This window comes from Grammomys surdaster, unplaced genomic scaffold (genome assembly GCF_004785775.1).
Source record: "Grammomys surdaster isolate TR1022 unplaced genomic scaffold, NIH_TR_1.0 97, whole genome shotgun sequence".
Taxonomy (NCBI): Eukaryota; Metazoa; Chordata; class Mammalia; order Rodentia; family Muridae; genus Grammomys; species Grammomys surdaster.
Window position 1 is genome coordinate 8849194 of NW_021604576.1, and position 6000 is coordinate 8855193.

The following is a 6000-nucleotide window of genomic DNA, read 5'->3' on the forward strand; positions in this document are numbered from 1 at the left end:
CATCAGAACCCAGTTCTCCCACCATAGCAAGTCCTGGACAGCCCATCAGACCAGAAAAGCAGGATTCAGATTTAAAATCACTTCTCATAATGATGATAGAAGACTTTAAGAAGGACATAAATAACTCCCTTAAAGAAGTACAGGAGAACAAAGATAAACAGGTAGAAGCCCTTAAAGAGGAAACACAAAAATCTCTTAAAGAATTGCAAGAAGCTGGGCAGTGGTGGTGCACACCTTTAATCCCAGCACTTGGGAGGCAGAGGCAGGCGGATTTCTGAGTTCGAGGCCAGCCTGGTCTACAGAGTGAGTTCCAGGACAGCCAGGGCTACACAGAAACCCTGTGTTTTCTGTGTTTTCCAGACAGAGAAACTCTGTCTCAAAAAACCAAAAAAAAAAAAAAATTTGCAAGAAAACACAATGAAACAGGTGAAGGAAGAAAACCATTCAGGATCTAAAAATGGAAGTTGAAACAATAAAAAAAAATCTCAAAGGGAGACTACACTGGAGATAGAAAACTTAGGGAAGAGGTCAGGAGTAACAGACACAAGCATCACCAACAGATTACAAGAGACAGAAGAAAGAATCTCATGTGCAGAAGACACCATGGAAAACATTGACACAACTGTCAAAGAAAATGCAAAATGCAAAAAGCTCCTAACCCAAAACATCCAGGACATCCAGGACACAATTAGAAGACCAAATCTAAGGATATAGGTACAGATGAGAGTGAAGATTCCCAACTTAAAAGGCCAGTAAATATCTTCAACAAAATTATAGAGGAAAACTTTCCTAACCTAAAGAAAGAGATGCCTATGAACATACAAGAAATATACAGAACTCCAAATAGACTAGACCAGAAAAGAAATTCCTCCTGTCACATAATTATCAAAACATCAAGTGCACAAAACAAAGAAAAAATACTAAAAGCAGTAAGGGAAAAAGGTAAAGTAACATATAACAGCAGACCTATAAGTATTACACCAGACTTCTCACCAGAGACTATAAAAGCCAGAAGAGCCTGGACTGACATCATACAGACCCTAAGGTAACACAAATGCCAGCCTAGACTACTATACCCAGCAAAACTCTCAATCACTATAAATGGAAAAACCAAGATATCCCATGACAAACCAAATTTACACAATATCTTTTCAGAAATCCAGCCCTACAAAGGACAATAGATGGAGAACTCCAACACAGGAGGGAAACTGCAACCTAGAAAAAGCAAGAAAGTAATCTTCCAACAAACTCACAAGAAGATAGCTACACAAACATAATTCCACCTCTAATAACAAAAATAACAGGAAGCAGCATTTTTCCTTAATATCTCTTAACATCAACAGACTCAATTCCTCAATAAAAAGACGTAGACTAATGGACTGGATACATAAACAGGACCCAGAATTTTGCTGTATACAGGAAATGTACCTCAGTGACAAAGACAGACACTACCTCAGAGTAAAAGGATAGAAAACAATGTTCCAAGCAAATGGTTGCAAGAAACAAGCTACAGTAGCCACTCTAATTTAGAATAAAACCCACTTTCAACCAAAAGTTATCAAAAAAATATAAGAAAGGACACTTCATACTCATCAAAGAAAAATCTACCAAGATGAACTCTCAATTCTGAACATCTATGCTCCAAATGCAAGAGCACCCACATATATAAAAGAAATTTTACTAAAGCTCAAAGCACACATTGCACCTCACACAATAATAGTGGAGGATTTCGACACCCGACTTTCAGCAATGGATAGATCATGGGAACAGAAACTGAACAGAGACACAGCGAAATTAACATAATTATGAACCAAATGGATTTAACAGATGTCTCTAGAACACTTCATCCTAAAACAAAAGAATATATCTTTTTCTCAGCACCTCATGGTACCTTCTCCAAAACAGATCATATAATTGGTCGAAAAACAGGCCTCAACAGATACAAAAAGACTGAAATAATCCCTTGCACCCTATCAGAAAATCAACAAGAAAGATAAGCCCTTAGCCAGACTAATCAGAGGGCAGAGAGAAAGTATAAAAATTAATAAAATCAGAACTAAAAAGAGAGACATAACAGCAAAAACTGAGGAAATCCAAAAAATCATCAGATCCTACTACAAAAGCCTATATTCAACAAAACTGGAAAATCTGGATGAAATGGAAAATTTTCTAGACCGATGCCAGGTACCAAAGTTAAGTCAGGAGTAGGTAAACCATCTAAACAGTCACATTACCCCTAAAAAAAAAAAAAAAGAGCAGTAAAAATTAACCCTCACAAAAAAAAAAAAAAAAGCCCAGGACCAGATGGTTTTAGTGCAGAATCCTATCAGACCTTCAAGGAAGACCTAATACCAATTCTATTCAAACTATTCCACAAAATAGAAACAGAAGGAACACTATGAATTCATTCTATGAAGCCACAATTATTCTCATACCTAAACCACACAAAGATATAACAAAGAAAGAAAACTTCAGACCAATCTCCCTATGAATATCAATGCAAAAATACTCAATAAAATTCTCGAAAACCGAATCCAGGAACACATCAAAACAATCATCCATCATGATCAAGTAGGCTTTATCCCAGGAATGCAGGGATGGTTCAATATATGGAAATCTATCAATGTAATCCAGTATATAAACAAACTCAAAGAAAAGAACCACATGATCATCTGGCTAGATGCTGAGTAAGCATTTGACAAAATTCAACATCCCTTCATGATAAAAGTCTTGGAAAGATCAGGAATTCAAGGCCCATACCTAAACACAGTAAAAGCAATTTACAGCAAACCAGTAGCCAACATCAAACTAAATGGAGAGAAACTTGAAGCAATCCCACTAAGATCAGGGACTAGACAAGGCTGCCCACTCTCTCCCTACCTATTCAATATAGTACTGGAAGTCCCAGCCAGAGCAATTAGGCAACAAAAGGAAGTCAAAAGGGATACAAATAGGAAAGGAAGAAGTCAAAATATTACTATTTGCAGATGATATGATAGTATACTTAAGTGACCCTGAAACTTCCACCAGAGAACTCCTAAACCTGATAAACAACTTCACCAAAGTGGCTGGATATAAAATCAACTCAAACAAATCAGTAGCCTTCCTCTACATCTGATTTTTAAAGAAACCAAAAATCTAGAATTCTTACTACAATAAGATGAAACAAAAGCTATCATGTCAAACTTGAACAGGGCAACCCAACATGAGGAAAAGAATCCCAAGAACATGTACAAGAATCAAAGACTCACTTGTTACAATAATGAGTTCTATAAAAATACTATCATATTTATCTTTCTCGATCTGGGTTTACTTAACTCAAGATGGGTTTTCTAGTTTCAGCCATTTGCCTACAAATTTCATGGTGTCATTTTTTAAAATGTGGGACATTGTGAAAATGTCCCACATTTTCTTTATCCATTCTTCTTTCAAGAGACATCTGGGTTGTTTTCAATTTCTGGATATTATAAATAAAGCCAAGTGAACATAGCTGAGAAACTGTCACTGTGGTAGGATGGAGTGCCGTTTGGGTATATGCTCAAGAGTGGTATAGCTGGGAATTGTGTGTTTATGAGAGAAATTGGTCTATAATTCTCTTTCTTTGTTGGGTCTTTAGGTGGTTTGGGTATTAGGTTAACTGTGGTCTCCTAAAATGAATTAGGCAATGTCCCTTCTGTTTCTTTTTGTAGACTAATTTGAGGAGTTGTCATTTACTCCTCCTTGAAAGTCTGGTAGAATTCTGAAGTAAAACCATTATGTCCTGGGCTTTTGGGGGTTGGGGGATGAGTTTTTAATGATTGTCTATTTAAACTGTTTATCTGATCTTGACCAGTGGCACTCATGGAGAAAATTATCCATTTGTAAATTTTCCAAGTTGGTGAAGTACAGGTGTTTGAAGTAAGTCCTTGTGATTCTCTGGATTTCCTCTGTGTCTGTTGTTATGTATTTTTTTTCATTTCTGACATAGTTAATTTAATTATTCTCTATCTTTGAATAAGGATTTATCTATTTTGTTGATTTTCTCCAAGAACCAACTCTTTGTTTCATTGATTCTTTGTATTGTTCTTTTTGTTTCTAATTTTTTGATTCCAGCCCTGAGTTTGATTATTTCCTGGCATCTATTCCTTTTGGATATGATTACTTCTTTTTGTTCTAGAGTTTTCTGATGTGCTATTACATTGCTAGTAGGAGATATCTCCATTTTTTTCTAATGTAGGCCCTTATTGCCAGAAACTTTCTTCTAAGCACTATTTTCAATATGTTTCATAAGTTTGGGCATGCTGTGTATTCATTCATATTCACTGAATTCTAGAAAGACTTTCATTCCTTTCTTGATTTCTGTTTTTGAAGGGCTCTCTAACAGCTCTGAGCACTGCAAACATGGCACCAACTAATTTTGCTCTTTTCCCTCCCCCTCCCTTGCTAAACCTTTAGATTACATTCCTAAAGCTAGCCCCCAAGGTCTATTCCCTTATTTGACTACTGACTCATTCTTGAGACTGTTCACTAAGGTCCAATTATCAAAACATCAAAGTCCAGGGTCTGCTCCTGTCCTGTGGAGATACTGACTCCTGAGTCATCCTAGAGGAGCCACTGCACTCAGAGCAGCCGTATATCTACCAAGATCCACATGGCCCTGTGATGCTGTGCTGAGGTCTACAGTCTCCCTAATCTCAGTCTTAAAAGGAACTCTGCATAAAGAGCTTCAGCAGGTTCAGGTAGTAGGTTGGTCCCTGCAGTAGAACTTCAGCAGGCAGTAGATGGAGGCTTCCAGAAGCGGAGCATCGTTGATGGCATCTAAGCTTATGCCTGGCTTCTGATACCAACAGACCTACCCCCGGTGAGTGAGGGAAGAGTACATGATGTTATCCGGCACGAGGAAGAAAGCCTGGAGAAGTTCTACATACAAGTTCACAGTCAGAGAGCCTTCTGAAGACTCTCAGCATCCTGTTTCCGTAGCTCCACCAGCTCTTGGAAAGCTTGTACCACGGTCAAACCCTGATTGCACTTGCTTCCTACGGCACTGTACTTCAAGACCTCCTTGAGCTTGGCAATAGCATCTCCTGTAGCTGGGTGTCCCAGCTCATCCTCAATCAGCACCTTGACAATTTGGGAGAAGTGCTGGATGAAAGTCTGCTTTTTTTGGTTATAAACATCCAAATTCTGGTTCCCATTCATTTTGACAGAGGAGCTAAATGCTCTGTTATTCAACGTGGATTCTCCTGGGCAGAAACTTTTTTTTTTTTTAATAGCTGATTTCTAAGGCTAATCCATTAGGGAAATGACCAGACTCAGGAGCTGAAACCACGACTCTCAAGCAGTGGCCCACAGCCATTTTAAGCATAAAAACATAAGCAGGAAAAAAGGGCAGTGGGGGTAGCTTGTCTTTTCTGGGGATTGGCTGTGTCTGTTTCAGCAAAGTCTGATTGATTCTGGCTAACATTGTTTACCCGAGAAGTGTGTAGTGGGTGTGGACAAGTTGTTTATGAGCTAAGTAGGGCTGGAGGCAAATGGAGGTGGGTAGAGTGGAGATACCTTGCTTCTTTCATTATGTATATATGAAAAATTAAATTTTCTATAAGTATAAATGTTAAAATATAAAAAACTACTGTGGATGGAAATCCATATATTAGCCATATAGTTTAAAACCTAAAACATATATTTTCGATGATTTTTTTTAAGGACAAGAGCAGTTTTCTTCTGCTAATCGAACAGGAAAAAAGACTCATAAAAGTTATTTCTTTCCATTGTACCAAATCATTATAATACTGCCAGCATTTCATATATCATTCATTAATAAGCACCCTACCTCAGGTCAATTGGCCTGAAAATAATAGATGTTAATCCCCTATGTTGTCAGGCACCCCCATCTACCTGAGGAGCAGTGATTTGTAACTTTGGAGTTAGATGTTATGTGGTTTCTAATCTAATTATATATTTCCCTTCATTATTAGATATTTTCATTGTTAACATTTTGAGAGTATTGTATTACATGTTCGC

The 6000-nt window shown here is 37.6% G+C and overlaps 1 pseudogene; it reads right to left on the minus strand.

Moving 5' to 3' along the window:
• LOC114631643 overlaps positions 1-5178 on the minus strand; it is a 31926-nt pseudogene extending 26748 nt beyond the window's left edge.
• Between the last annotated feature and the right edge of the window lie 822 nt (positions 5179-6000).